At 45.8% G+C, this 13,286-nt stretch overlaps 1 protein-coding gene and 1 long non-coding RNA gene across 14 annotated transcripts in view; one reads left to right on the top strand and one right to left on the bottom strand.

The window, feature by feature from the left end:
* The window catches only part of LOC142742883 (microtubule-actin cross-linking factor 1-like), a 236,195-nt gene that overhangs the window by 86,284 nt on the left and 136,625 nt on the right, over nt 1-13,286 (top strand). The gene's annotated exons all lie outside the window — the stretch shown is intronic.
* The window catches only part of LOC142742887 (uncharacterized), a 68,349-nt gene that overhangs the window by 52,535 nt on the left and 2,528 nt on the right, over nt 1-13,286 (bottom strand). For both annotated transcript variants that reach the window (XR_012881455.1, XR_012881454.1), the window contains exon 2: nt 7,109-7,201. This is a non-coding gene — a long non-coding RNA (uncharacterized LOC142742887). The remainder of the gene's footprint in view (nt 1-7,108; nt 7,202-13,286) is intronic.

Raw genomic sequence — 13,286 nt, 5'->3', positions numbered from 1 at the left:
CTGTCTCTGGTTTCTGTTATTTCTGTACAACATTCATGGCCACTAGGATTTGAGCATTTTAACTATCGCTCCGGTGGCTCCATGTGCCCCCACTATCTGACGCTCCAGTGGCTCCATGTGCCCCCACTATCTGACCCTCTGGTGGCTCCATGCATGTGCCCCCCACTATCTGACCCTGTGGTGGCTCCATGTGACCCCCCCCCCCCTGCAATTTCTGACCCTGTGGTGGCTCAATGTGACCCCACCCACTATACGACCCTCTGGTTTCATGTGCTTTCGCTATTTGACCCTCTGATGGCTCCATGTGCCCCTACTATCTGACCCTCTGGTGGCTCCATGTGCCTTTCCCCTACTATCTGACCCTCTGGTGGCTCCATGTGCCCCTACTATCTGACCCTCTGGTGGCTCCATGTGCCTTTCCCCTACTATCTGACCCTCTGGTGGCTCCATGTGCCTTCCCCCTACTATCTGACCGTCTGGTGGCTCCATGTGCCTTCCCCCTACTATCTGACCGTCTGGTGGCTCCATGTGCCTTCCCCCTACTATCTGACCCTCTGGTGGCTCCATGTGCCTTCCCCCTACTATCTGACCCTCTGGTGGCTCCATGTGCCCTCCCCCTACTATCTGACCCTCTGGTGGCTCCATGTGCCCCCTACTATCTGACCCTCTGGTGGCTCCATGTGCCCCCTACTATCTGACCCTCTGGTGGCTCCATGTGCACCCCACTATCTGACCCTGTGGTGGCTTCATGTGACCCCCCCCCACCCCCACTATCCGACCCTCTGGTTTCATGTGCATTCATTATTTGACCCTCCGGCGGCTCCAACTGTCTGTCCCTCTGGCTGCTCCGTGTGCCCCCACTGTCTGTCCCTCTGGCTGCTCCGTGTGCCCCCACTGTCTGTCCCTCTGGCTGCTCCGTGTGCCCCCACTGTCTGTCCCTCTGGCTGCTCCGTGTGCCCCCACTGTCTGTCCCTCTGGCTGCTCCGTGTGCCCCCACTGTCTGTCCCTCTGGCTGCTCCGTGTGCCCCCACTGTCTGTCCCTCTGGCTGCTCCGTGTGCCCCCACTGTCTGTCCCTCTGGCTGCTCCGTGTGCCCCCACTGTCTGTCCCTCTGGCTGCTCAGTGTGCCCCCACTGTCTGTCCCTCTGGCTGCTCAGTGTGCCCCCACTGTCTGTCCCTCTGGCTGCTCAGTGTGCCCCCACTGTCTGTCCCTCTGGCTGCTCCGTGTGCCCCCACTGTCTGTCCCTCTGGCTGCTCCGTGTGCCCCCACTGTCTGTCCCTCTGGCTGCTCCGTGTGCCCCCACTGTCTGTCCCTCTGGCTGCTCCGTGTGCCCCCACTGTCTGTCCCTCTGGCTGCTCCGTGTGCCCCCACTGTCTGTCCCTCTGGCTGCTCCGTGTGCCCCCACTGTCTGTCCCTCTGGCTGCTCCGTGTGCCCCCACTGTCTGTCCCTCTGGCTGCTCCGTGTGCCCCCACTGTCTGTCCCTCTGGCTGCTCCGTGTGCCCCCACTGTCTGTCCCTCTGGCTGCTCCGTGTGCCCCCACTGTCTGTCCCTCTGGCTGCTCCGTGTGCCCCCACTGTCTGTCCCTCTGGCTGCTCCGTGTGCCCCCACTGTCTGTCCCTCTGGCTGCTCCGTGTGCCCCCACTGTCTGTCCCTCTGGCTGCTCCGCGTGCCCCCACTGTCTGCCCCTCTGGCTGCTCCGCGTGCCCCCACTGTCTGTCCCTCTGGCTGCTCCGCGTGCCCCCACTGCCTGTCCCCCTGGCTGCTCCGCGTGCCCCCACTGCCTGTCCCCCTGGCTGCTCCGCGTGCCCCCACTGCCTGTCCCCCTGGCTGCTCCGCGTGCCCCCACTGCCTGTCCCCCTGGCTGCTCCGCGTGCCCCCACTGCCTGTCCCCCTGGCTGCTCCGCGTGCCCCCACTGCCTGTCCCCCTGGCTGCTCCGCGTGCCCCCACTGCCTGTCCCCCTGGCTGCTCCGCGTGCCCCCACTGCCTGTCCCCCTGGCTGCTCCGCGTGCCCCCACTGCCTGTCCCCCTGGCTGCTCCGCGTGCCCCCACTGCCTGTCCCCCTGGCTGCTCCGCGTGCCCCCACTGCCTGTCCCCCTGGCTGCTCCGCGTGCCCCCACTGCCTGTCCCCCTGGCTGCTCCGCGTGCCCCCACTGCCTGTCCCCCTGGCTGCTCCGCGTGCCCCCACTGCCTGTCCCCCTGGCTGCTCCGCGTGCCCCCACTGCCTGTCCCTCTGGCTGCTCCGCGTGCCCCCACTGCCTGTCCCTCTGGCTGCTCCGCGTGCCCCCACTGCCTGTCCCTCTGGCTGCTCCGCGTCCCCCCACTGCCTGTCCCTCTGGCTGCTCCGCGTCCCCCCACTGCCTGTCCCTCTGGCTGCTCCGCGTCCCCCCACTGTCTGTCCCTCTGGCTGCTACTTATATTCACCCATTATTGTCTGTCTGCTTGGTACGGTGGATGCTCTTACTGGCCCTCTGTTAGTGTCTTGTCGATATCTCAAACTTTGCCTGGGATCTGTGTCAACATTCTGGTGTTTGCATATGTTGTCACTTTTGGGTATTTACCTATTTGTGTACCCTAGTACTAATGTGAGCAGTCTTTCTGCTTCTCTGGTTTCTCCAGATGCACATGACTTCTATTTCTGTAACTTTTGAACTGCACGTTCACGTCTTGTTTGTTTTTCTCTGTGTAACTTTTACTAGTGAAGTTTTTGCATCCCTGTTTTAATTTCTCTTTTCTGTTTTGCCTCTGTGGTGTCCTCTGTCACGTGCTGTGAGATACAAAGGCAACACAAGGTGTCCCTGTGCGATAAGGAGGGGGGCGCTCCTCAGCAGTAGCATGCCTCCCTCAGGAACATCTACATTACAGTTAGCTTGGTTTCCACTAGATTTCTCTCTTTTTTACTGCTAAATGTGTAAGTAGAGCTCCTTTTCTCTTGCATTTCGTCACAGCACTGTATGGTAGAGAAGAATGTTATAGCAAGGCAAGCAAAGGAAGAAGAATTCGCCATGTGCATCAGTTTAATTATTAAACACGCCTAATGATCTCAACCCTGGAATATATCCTATATTATTTACAATAATACATTTGGATAGTTTTAGCGCAGTGGAACTTAACCCCTTTAATACCAAAGGTATTTGAAAAACTTAATTGCTTGGTCATTATAGTTTAAATCGTCAAATTGTAAGAGCTATAACTTTTTTTTTCTTTTTCTGTCTACATAGCTGTATAAGGTCTTGTTTTTTGCGGGACAAGTTGTATTTTTTAATAGCACCATTTTGGGGTGCATATAATTTATTGATTAACTTTTTATTGACTTTTTTTGGTGGGGTAGTGTAAAGAAAAAAAGGGAAATGTTACCATTCTTTTTTGCGCCCCAAATTTAGGCTGTTTACCGTGTGGTATAAATAACATAATAACTTTATTCAGTGGGTCGTTACAATTGTGGCGAAACCATATTTATATAGGTTTTTTATGTTTTACTACCTTTTACACAGTAAAAATGCTTTTTTTAAAAAGAAAAAAAAATTGTTTTTATGTCGCTATATTTAAAGAGCCATAACTTTTTTATTTTTCCGCCGATGCAGCTGTATGAGGGCTTTTTTTTTTTGCGGGACGACTTGTAGTTTTTATTGGTATCGTTTTGGAGTACATGCAACTTTTGGATCACTTTTTATCACATTTTTTTGAAGGCAGGATGAACAGAAAATAGCAATTCTGGCATTTGTTTTTTTATTTTTTTACGGCGTTCACCGTGCGGGTTAAATTTCATTGTTGTATAGTTGGGGTCATTACGGACGCGGCGATACAAAATATGTGTAACTTTTTACTTTTTTCACAAAGTATTTTGTAAGGGGAAAAAGTGTGTTCTTAATTTTTTTTTTTTTTTTTACTTTTCTTTATTTCAAACTTTTATTAAACTTTTTTTTTTTTTTAGTTCCACTCCTGTGCGATCTTTTGATCGTTTTTATACTCCTGTATTGCATTGTATTATTGCCTGTCAGTGTAAAACTGACAGGCATCTGTTAGGCCATCACTATAGGCCTTTGCTACATAGAAGTGCCACCGTGAAAAGGTGGCGCTTCAGTAGAACTACCCTGATCGGCCACCGTAAAAAGGCTATACAGCGGTCGTTAAGGGGTTAAAGGGGTATTCCCAACTCGGACACTTATAGTATATGTCATAAATGTCTAATAAATTTGGGTCCCATAGCTGGGACCTGCACCTCTCTCTAGGATGTAGGTCATCTAAGTCCCGTCCCACCTGGTGAGGAGGCCACCACAACCAGGTTGAGATTGAATTGAGAGATGGGCGCACATGTGCATGGCTGTCTGCATTAATTTCTATGGGAGATTAGGGAACAGCCGAGCCAGCTTCTCAATATAGGTAAGGGTCCCAGAGCTGGGTCCCGCATCTATCAGACATTTATGGCATGTCATGTGCATATAACATAAATGTCTGAGTTGGGAATACCCCTTTAACTTGTGGGTCTAGAAATAATCTGCTTGTGATATCTTATCCGTTTCAAAATACATTATCAAGAAACTTGTCTATTTTTGGGAGCCACGTTCAAATACCACAAAAAAGTTAAAGGGGTTGTCCCACCAGGCTGTCATAGAGGTTTTTTTTTTTTTTGCTTCGCATCACCCTCTTGAGCCGCACATGTTTTACCGCCATTGGTAGGGGAACAATAACAGCTGCGGGTCTTGGTTGCCAGTATGTCATATTAAAGTGTTTTCGTATTATGGTTGTTTGAGATAAGACTACCATGTTAGATTTGGTTTTCAACATGCCCAAAACTTTTATTCCCCCTGGAATAAAGAGGTGTCAAGCCGCGGCTTAGGGCCTTCTCACATCACGTTTTTCCTTCCGTCCGTGATATCCATCTGGAGGAGTCCCGATGTATACCTCCGATGGGAGGCACGGACGTATCCTACTGTATAGGCATACAGTAGGATACGTCACCCGAACTCCCCAGGCACAGTGCTACTTTAAGCGCTAGGCTCGGGGAAGCCCCTGACGTTACTGTCCATATATGGACAGTGATGTCAAGAGCTTTCAACTATAGAGTTCCCGGCCAGAGCAACACAAGAGCTCCGGCCGGGGTCTCTTGTCTTGGGAAAGCCCTTGACGTCACCGTCCATGTATGGACAGTTACATTAGTAGCTTAAAAAAACCTGGAATCCATGGTCAGAGCTTCGGCAACACACTATCTTGGTATTCTGCTCCTGGGGAAGCCACTGACGTAACTGCCAAAATATCGACAGTGATGTTAGGAGTTTTAAAATGCTGGAGTCCCTGGCCCGAGCTTTGGACAGTAATGTCAGGGGCTTCTCCAGTCCTGGAGTCCCCAACCAGAGTGCTATCTATGCTCTGGCCAGGGACTTAGGAGTTGAAAGCACCTAATAGCACTGTCAATATATGGACATTCATCACTGAGCCCTGCGCTACCTCGTGCTCTTCCTGGGGATTCTGGCCCTAGCAAAGTTACCTGATGTATGCGTTTAACGTGTACTTGTGACTGATGCCATACAGTGGCATCCATCGCACATAGGCTCACATGTTAAAAAAAAAAATAAAAAAAGTATACCGCACGATTATACTTTTTTTTTTTTTGCAAGATCCCTCAGGATAGAGTAGCGTAAAAAAAAATATAGAAACGTAAACCAGCCAGACGGACGCCAAAAGGACACTCTCTAATAGAGTCCTATGAACACGTTTAGCGTGTACGTAGGGAGCTTTTCCAACGTACACCCTAAACGTAGGGCCAAAACATGATGTGAACAGGCCCTTCTCTTCCTCTCACCCTGCCCGTTTATAGCGTGTCTGTCACATTTATGCTGCCCTGTCTCCTTATCGGGCCCCTTTATTATCCCGATGGAGACCAAAAGGGTGTCTTCTTGGCCTCCTTCAGGCTGGTATTTGTCGTTATACCTTTTTTTTTTTTGTGAAATGTTAAGGATGGAATAGTGTAGTAGAGCACTCTATTCCATCCTGAAGGATCCCACAAACAAAACGTATACCCTGCAGTATACGTTTTTTAACATGGGAGCCGATGTGTGACGAATGCCACTGTATGCCATTAGTCACAGGTATACGTTAAACTTATACCTTGGGCAGCTTTCCCAGGATCTGAGTTCTCGGGCAGAGCATCAGGTACCAATTGGCCGGGGAGGGTTCCTGGCGTGGGGAAGCCTTATGTCCCTGTTCATCCCGACAATCTCAAAGCTCCTAATGTCATATATGGACAGTGACGTTGGGGGATACCTTCAGGAGCAAAATTACTGGCTAGAGCTTTGCCAACGGCGTTCCACAGCGCCAGAGTTCCCAGGCAGAGCACTAGTAGATGCTCTGCCCCGGGACTCTGGTCTTGGGAAAGCTCTCGACGTCACTGTGGCATCAGTTTTCCCAGGGCCAGTCCCCTGGTGATGTATCCCACTTTATATCATACAGTGGAATACGTTTAGGCCTTCTGTCGGGAAGAGTACCGACGTCAGGCCACAACATGTTGTGAATTGGGCCTTACTGTGCATCAGGAGAAAAGTCACAAAAATCACTGGACTCCAGCTTTGCATCGCGTGTGGCGCGCCACAAGTAGAAAAACAAATTTTCCTAAGCTACGACAATTAACCTAATAAGTAACAGATCGCTGAAATCAGCGTGTCTGTCACTTCTCTATTCAACCCTCAGAGCTGCATAAATATGACCAATTCACTTTAAAATAGCCATGCATGGCTCGTGAACGGATGATTGTGGAAAACAGCCCTATATATTCACTAGAGCACATATTTTCGAATGATATAAATAATATACAAAATAGAAACATTTTTTGCATGTGTGGACTTATATTGCATACTTGGGATGAGAGGTCGCTCTCTTTATTTTCCAGAAGAGTAAAAATACTCCTCATGGCATTTTTTAAGAGCATTTTTAGCCAAGGAGGAGTACATAAATTGCGGTAATTCAATGTCAAATAAGTAGAGATATGTGATATTGAAACCTCGCTATTTACACAGGGAAACATTACTATAACTTATACCAATGCTTTCATGCATAAATAGCGAGTTTGGGTAAACTAAGATGGCGCCCCCTATAGATAGTGCCACACTCACCTGTCCTGTTTCCGTGCCGTCTTCTCCTCCAGCAATGCAGGCCCGGTCTCTTCCAACTAGGCCTGCTCCAGCAAAATTACATCATCTCGCCACCTGCATCATAAGAAAAGCATTGAATGGCTCGCTTGCCTCGCCAGTGCTGTTAATTGGTACAATTTAGTCAGATAGTATGTGAGGGCTGGGAGGCCCTGGAAAATAAAAACCTGAAACATCGAAAACTGCATGTAAGGACCAGATGTTACATACAAATAAAACCCCTTTTCAAAACGGCATTTTGTTTTTTTTTATTTCTATTTTTTCTACTTCTCTCTCACAGAATGGTACTGGGCTGCAATTTCATACACAGCCCATGGACACGATTTGGTGCTGTTTCTAGAATTTTATTTCCCGGACTACCCCCTTTAAAAATGTCTCGTGTTCCCCCGACCTCCAATGGCGTTACGACTAATCTGCTTCCTAAACCCTGGGGTTGAGACTTGCCGGTGATGAAGCCATCATACCAGATAGCTGTCTCGAATGTGTACATTGTGTAACATGTCTAATATAACCAGTGTAATCTTCCTGATACCTCTTGAAAACCAAATCCCTCACAAGAAACAATGTCTGATGCCCAAGCACAGTGAGCGGGCTTGGTTCGAACATATTTCAGTGACCTCACAAGACTATACAAGAGTTGTATTTCTTGTTCTTGCCAGTAGAGTGCCCCATTGTACTTCACATTATAGAGTCAAAATACAAGGATACAAAAAGTAAATTACTGGCTTATTTACGAAGCGTTTATCTTTAAAAGGAGTTTTCTGGGAGTAAACCACAGATGATCTATCCTTAAGACATGGCGTCAATGTTTGATCTGTGGGGATCCGAACCCCTGGACCACTGCCGATCACCGCAACAATGGTTTTTCAGGCACGCCGTCTAGTACGTACATGCTGATGTGCCTGGATCTACTGCTCAGTGTTTAAGCCAGTCCATTTTTATGACACATTTCCTAGACATATTCCTTAAAATCCCTAGTCCCCCAGTTAACAGTTACATGTTGTTCTTCTTTTTGAAATATTTATATGTCCCATTCTGAGCTCTCAGGAGGTTCCTGCTTTCGTTGTTTAGTGCTGTCTCACTGAATTTCGAGAGATAGGGAGATCACCATAATACTGTATATTAAAAGCTAAGGCCCGAGCTAGATGCCACATGTATTGTTTACAGCAATTGTACAGTAAGTGAGTATATTCTTCTAGAAAAATAAAAAGTGCAAAAAGGCAACACTATTCACCTACATGAGGACCACGAATACGTTAGCTCTGTGACAGATGCCTAACGGTGGCATCCTGTATGTCGAAATTCAACAGCACAACCAAATAGTGATCACAAAAAAGTGCTGGGTGCCAGGTCCAATGGACTTCTTTAGACAAAAGTATAGAAAAGACCAGCACCCCAAAAGATGCAATGATGAACTTTTATTCACTCAAAAGCATGTATGCAGCGTTTCAACCCCTCAGGGTTGTCAGGCAAAGGTTCCGACGGGTTGAAACGTTGCATTCATGTTTTGAGTAAAGAAAAGTTCACTTGCATCCTTTGGAGTTGTAGCAGTCTTTTCTATACTTTTAACAGTGGCATCCATCACCCACAGACGATTGTGAGATCCATGAATTCATGACACGTACCTTAAACTGATGCCATTATAGCCTATGGGTGATAAATGCCACTGTTAGACTATTCTAGTATCTGTTTAACATATATGTAATGAAAAGCTATTAAAAAGGTCAAACCTGTGACATACGCCGTACATACAATTTTGACGTCACCGATACGCTCCCATGCATACCGAACGGTATACATTTTTGTGGAATCCCGTTGTATGGAAGAGCATACTCTACTATGCTATTCCATAAAGGTAAGCTGAGCCCTATGGAAACCTTAAGCGACGTACACGCTAATCGTAGGGGAAAAACGTGATGTGAATGGGGCCCTGTAATTCAGGGAAGAAATGCCAGTTTCTCTTTAAATATTCTGTTGTGTGAGACAGATGGAGTTGTATTGTCTTGGCCTTAATCTTTGCTTTTAGACCGGCAGGAAATTGGAACTAAATGCGTGCGGTTGTAAGATAAAGTACTTTGTGACATATTTCTGTTTTGGTGCAATGTAGAATTCTCATTAAGAATCATGTGTCCACTTTGAAAGACACAGATGAGCTTAAGATAATGGTTCTGGGACTTGCAGCAAATTTATACTATTGATAAAGGCTATCTGCGCTGTTGCAACCATTTTTTTATTTTTTTATTGATTCAATGCATCTTAAATAAAAAATAAAGCAACTCTGCAAATAATCTTGATTTAAAAATATCATTCTGTTTTGTGTATTCAGCTCCTATGCAGAGTGTGGTTTTGTGGTTGCAGACTACAAGCACTGTCTGTAGTTTGATCCCACAGTCCTGTACTATTCCACTCCCTCTGCACCCTATGCTAAACTATAAGCAGTAGGACAGTGGGTAGATTATAATCCTGTAAATGTCCATCTTTGGCACATAACCATTTTGTATATATTTGGGATCTTTGGTCGCTGACTTTATAAAAATTGTGATGTGTAAAAGGGCTTTCAACATAAACAAATTCTGCAACTAATTTTTATTAATTTCGTAATATATCTTTGAGCTTTTCTCTTACAGAACTCCACCTGCACCTGATGCAATTTTGGTGGCCTGAAGCTGTCACCAGAGGGAAGATTAGAAGCTCATTGCATACGGATTTATTGAAGGGGTTTTCCTAGAGTTTACAAAATTAGCCTCACCGTAGGAAATGTGCTTAAATGAATAATAAAATAGCCAAAACACACCTGTTATAAACCCCTCGATGCTCCGGTGGTCCTTAAAGGTCTTTGTTTACTAGTCCTGCAGTGATGACATCACGCACATCCACGTGACCGCTGCAACTGATTGCTGGTTTCAGTGGTCTTGTGCTCTACATGCAAGCGTCACTGCTGAGCCCAGGGATTGGCTGCAGCGTCGGGTGAATGTATGGCACGTCATTACTGCAGCAAAGTAAACAAACACCGACAGGGACCACCATCAACTCTGGAGCGGCAGAAAATTTAACGGGTATTGTTTTCATTATTTTAGCACACTTCCTACTGTCAGGTCATTTTTTAAGCTTCTGGGAAACCCCTTTAATGACTTAAAAGAACGCCGTATAAATATGGTGGCTGCAAGGACACACAATTTTATAATATATAATTTAATATAACATCTGGCTGCACACACAAAAAAACAAAAGCACAAAAACAAACATTAAAGTAACTAATTATGGCTGTCCAATCAGGGAAATAAACATTGTTGGATATTGCCTCTTTTCTGCAGTACCTCTTCGCTACAGCTTCTCCAAATGGAGTGGGCAGTGACGTCAAAAGCTGAGCCAGCTACTTTATTCATAAAGAACATGCAGCAGAGTCTCAGCCTATTGCTTCCCGTATATTGCCACCGAAGAGAAGCAGTATTCTGATAGTCATATTAAGATCCGATTTCGCATGATGCTAGCACGACTCTCTAGAAGAATGAATGTCAGGACTGAGTCCATCATATTTAAAGTGACTGTCTCACTGGAGAGTTGCTTAACGCTATAGGTGTGGTAATAGAAGCAGGGCATTTAGAGCTCCGTATCAGAAAAACGGAGCTTCTACCCTTGGAGCTCATAAACTTATTACATACCAGTACACACACTGACGCTGTATGGTGCTCCTCGAGGCACATTGCTACTAGGGAAGAATAATACCATCAAATGGCATGCATGTAAAATTGAGGTACCTAGAGGTACAGTATGGGCCCATGGCAAGCTATGGGTGCTATATTACAGATTTATATAAAACCGATTCATAAGGTCTAATAAATAAATAGTAAGAAATTTGGAATTCTAGACATAAAAGCAAAATTATGTTCATAGCTGGATATGCACTTTAAACATGTCCATAGGGCTCCATTGTCAGAGACCAAACTGATGCATTAAAGAGACTGTCACCACATTATAAGTGCCCTATCTCCTATATAAGGAGATTGGCGCTATAATGTAGGTGGCAGTAATGTTTTTTATTTAGAAAAACGATCTATTTTAAACCACCTTATGAGCGATTTTTAGCTTTATGCTAATGAGTTTCTTAATGCCCAAGTGGGCGTGTTTTTACGTTCTAAGTGGGCGTTGTACAGAGGAGTGTATGACGCTGACCAATCAGCGTCATACACTTCTCTCCATTCATTTACACTGCACTAGCGATATAGTTATATCGTTATGTGCATCTACATACACAAACACTAACATTACTGCAGTGTCCTGATAATGAATATACATCACCTCCAGCCAGGACGTGATGTGTATTCAGAATCCTGTCACTTCTGAATCTTTTCTGTGAGATTTCCAGCAAGGCGAGCGTAATCTTGCGAGATTACGATGTAACCTGTCATTTCAAACGAGATTACGCTTACCTTGCTGGAATCTCACAGAAAAGATTCAGAAGTGTCAGGATTCTGAATAAACATCACGTCCTGGCTGGAGGTAATGTATGTTCATTATCAGGACACTGTAGTAATGTTAGGGTTTGTGTATGTAGCTGCACATAGCGATATAGCTATATCGCTAGTCCAGTGTAAATGAATGGAGAGAAGTGTATGACGCTAATTGGTCAGCGTCATACACTCCTCCGTACAACGCCCACTTGGTCTAACGTAAAACACGCCCACTTGGGCATTAAGAAACTCATTAGCATAAAGCTAAAAATCGCTCATATAGTGGTTTAAAATAGATAGTCTTTCGAAATAAAAGCATTACTGTCACCTACATTATAGCGCCGATCTCCTTATATAGGAGATAGGGCACTTATAATGTGGTGACAGTCTCTTTAAATTGATGCCGAACAGTGACACCTGTCACCAATGTTATCCATTTAATCGATACGTCACAAAAAGGGATCATGAGAGATCATGACATATTCATGAAACGGACACCATTAGAGTCTTTAGGTGACGGATGACACTTAGGGTATGTTCAAACGCAGTAGCAAAATTCGTCAGAAAATACGGAGCTGTTTTCAGGTGAAAACCGCTTCTAATTTTCAGATGTTTTTGTAGCAACTCGCGGTTTTCGCGGCGTATTTTACGGACGTTATTGGAGCTGTATTTCAATGGAGTCAATGAAAAACAGCTCCAAAAACGTCCTAAGAAGTGACATGATCTTCTTTTTACGCGCCGCATTTTGACAGCGACGCGTAAAATAACACTTCGCGGGAACAGAACACCGTAAAACCATTGAAAGCAATGGGCAGTTGTTTGTAGGCGTAATGGAGCCGTTTTTTCAGGCGTAATTAGTGGCGTAAAACGCCCAAATTACGTCTGAAAACCGTGCGTGTGAACATACCCTTAGGCCCCATGCACACGACCGTGTTTTTGCGTCCGCAATTCCCCCGCAAATCCACGGGAGAATTGCGGACCCATTCATTTCTATGGGCCCATACACACTATCCGTGTTTTCACGGGTCTCCGCATGCCCGCAAATCCGTGCCGCAGAAACCCAGGACATGTCTTATTACGGGCCGCAAATTCGATGCGGACATGCCAATAGAAGTCAATGGGCCCGTGGAAATTGCGGATACACCTCCGTGTGTCATCCGCAGTTTGCGGATTTGCGGAAATGTTGCTAGGCGACGACCGGGAATGAGTTCTGTCGTCATCCTGTTTTACCTAGGCTTTTTTTTTTTTCATCCGCATTTTGCGGATTACATACGGATGAACTGCGGAGGACATTTCACGGAACACGGTCCTGGAATTTGCGGACCAGAAAAACACTACGGTCGTGTGCATGAGGCCTTAGGTGTAGGCCAAAAATGTGATATATATATATACAGGGGCTTATTGACACATCAAAGATGATTGTGAGAATACCCCTCTATGTACAGACCAGTTGTATGGGATTAATCTGTATACGTGTTATGAAGTATTACATTTATAACAACTTTTGTTTGTTTTAGGTTGATGAACTAATAATAAAATATAACATTCCTGTTAGATCATGCCCAAATTGTTTTTTTAATGTAAAAAAATGCCCCTTATCGTAAATATTGCTCTTACATGTTGGTTATTGCGCCCCCTGGTGTTCTTTTGATTCCCTTATCAAAACATTCACTTAATGTTTTCAAAGTCTG

The sequence above is a fragment of the Rhinoderma darwinii genome, chromosome 2, assembly GCF_050947455.1.
Source record: "Rhinoderma darwinii isolate aRhiDar2 chromosome 2, aRhiDar2.hap1, whole genome shotgun sequence".
Lineage (NCBI taxonomy): Eukaryota > Metazoa > Chordata > Amphibia > Anura > Rhinodermatidae > Rhinoderma > Rhinoderma darwinii.
This window is presented reverse-complemented; position numbering and strand designations above follow the sequence as displayed.